Source organism: Petaurus breviceps, unplaced genomic scaffold, assembly GCF_028583685.1.
Source record: "Petaurus breviceps papuanus isolate PSGF00001 unplaced genomic scaffold, PetGlider_PUasm1.0 188, whole genome shotgun sequence".
Taxonomy (NCBI): Eukaryota; Metazoa; Chordata; class Mammalia; order Diprotodontia; family Petauridae; genus Petaurus; species Petaurus breviceps.
In genome coordinates this window covers 32,631,648-32,633,981 of record NW_027185804.1, presented here as the reverse complement: position 1 = coordinate 32,633,981, position 2,334 = coordinate 32,631,648, and the positions used below count along the sequence as shown (strand labels likewise).

The 2,334-nt window shown below is 43.5% G+C and overlaps 1 pseudogene; it reads left to right on the top strand.

Moving 5' to 3' along the window:
- The first annotated feature begins 363 nt into the window (after positions 1–363).
- Positions 364–1,603, top strand: LOC138163436 (actin, cytoplasmic 1 pseudogene; annotated as a pseudogene).
- The last annotated feature ends 731 nt before the right edge of the window (positions 1,604–2,334 follow it).

Here is a 2,334-nt window from a genome sequence, read left to right as displayed (position 1 = left end):
AAGATTGCAAGCTTAATAACTGATTAATTATTATATACTGCTCTGCCTTTCAGATATTATCTTATTATAGTCTTATAACAATCCTGTGAAGTATGTCCTCTTGGTATTGTTATCCCCATTATACAAATTTGAAAACTGAAGTTTGGAGAAGTTAAGTGATTTGTCCATGGTCCCACAGCTAGTTGATACCAGATAGAGGATATAAAACTCAAGTCTTCTTGATTCTGACTCTGGCTCTCTATCTACATGACCTCTCATCAGATTTGTGGTGAAAGAGTTATATAACCAATTGAAATTGAATCCATCTCATGCTCCTGTTTCTCGCCTCCTATTTTTGTCTGTTAAAGTCCTTACATTGAGCTGTGAGCTCTTCCACCCAGCGTGCACTTGCCTCCACCCTCTCCCCCCCGCCTCCAGGTGCGGCACCACTTCCTCTCTTCTCTTAAGGATTTAAACTTGCCACTTCAAAGTTCGCCATGGATGATGATGTTGATGGTCTGGTTGTTGACAATGGCTGTGGAATGTGCAAAGCTGGCTTTGCAGGAGACCATGCCCCTTGGGCTGTCTTCCCTTCCATTGTTGGGTGCCCTAGACATCAGGGTATGGTGGTGGGTATGGGCCAGAAAGACAGCTGTGTGGGGGATGAGGCCCAGAGCAAGAGAGGTATTCAGACCCTGAGGTACCCCTTTGAACATGGTATTGTCACTAACTGGGATGGCACGGAGAAGATCTGGCATCATACTTTCTACAGTGAGCTCTGTGTGGCCCCTGAAGAGCACCCTGTGCTGCTCACAGAAGCCCCTCTGAACCCCAAATCCAACAGAGAAAAGATGACACAGATTATGTTTGAGACGTTCAGTACCCCAGCCATGTATGTTGCGATCCAGGCTGTGCTGTCCCTGTATACCTCTGGTCGTACCACTGGTATTGTGATGGACTCCATTGATGGTGTGACCACACTGTGCCCATCTATGAAGGTTATGCCCTTCCCCATGACATCCTCCATCTGGATCTGGCTGGCCGTGATCTGATGGACTACATCATGAAGATCCTGACAGAGAGAGGGTACAGTTTCACCACCACAACTGAGAGGGAAATTGTGTGTGACATCAAGGAAAAGCTGTGTTATGTCACCCTAGACTGTGAGCAGGAGATGGCCACTGCTGCATCTAGCTCCTCTCTGGAAAAGAGCTATGAGCTCCCTGATGATTAGGTTATAACCATTGGCAATGAGAAGTTCCAATGCCCAGAAGCTCTCTTCCAATCATCTTTCTTAGGTGTGGAATCCTGTGGAATCTACAAAACTACCTTCAACTCAATCATGAAGTGTGATGTTGACATCTGTAAGGATTTGTATGCCAACACCGCATTGTCAGGTGGTACCACCATGTACCCAGCCATTGCTGACAGGATGCAGAAGGAGATTACGGCCCTAGCTCCCAGCACAATGGAAATCAAGATCATTGCCCCACCTGAGCGCAAATATTCTGTCTGGATTGGAGGCTCCATCCTGGCATCTCTTTCCACCTTCCTGCAGATGTGGATCCGCAAGCAGGAGTATGATGCATCTGGGCCCTCCATTGTCTACCACAAATGCTTCTAAATGGACTGTTTTTTTAATTTTTATTTTTGTCAAATGGTGTGACATGATGACATGATAATTGCCCCAAAAAAGAGATATGATTTTCATGGCTTTTTTTTGTTTTTGTGGGGTTTTTTTTTTTTTTTGGTGCTTGACTAAGGATTTAAAAAATGGAATGGTGAAGGTGATGAGCGGTCTAAGTATGTTGGAGGCAAATATCCCCAAAGTTCTCCAGTGTGTCTTCAGGACTCTGATTGCACATTTGGGTTTTTTTCAATAGTCATTCCAAATATATAATGCACTGTTACAAACCTCTGTGAAGGCTGTCCTCTGCTAGAGCAAAGGAGTGATGTAAAAAACATCCACGTGGGGAGGAGGGAGAGGGGAAGGTACTAATATTGCTTTAAATGTAAATTGTGTAATCCTTAAAAAAAACTTTTTGTATCTTCTGCCTTAATATTTGTTCCTTTTTTAAAAAATTGTAAGCCATATTGAATGGCCCTCTAAATTCCCTCCCTGCCCCCAAAATAGACGTGAATGAGGACTTCTTTAGTCTCCCTGGGAGTTTTGAGATTGGTGCCAGTACTTGGGGGAGGGGAGGAGCTTTACCTGTACACTGACTTAAGACCACTTCAAATAAAAGTGCACATGTTAAAGAAAAAAATAAAGTGCTTATCTTTCTTCAAGGACCATTTTATGTATCACCTCTTTTTTGAATTCTACTGGGGCTTCCTACATGAAAATAATTTTTT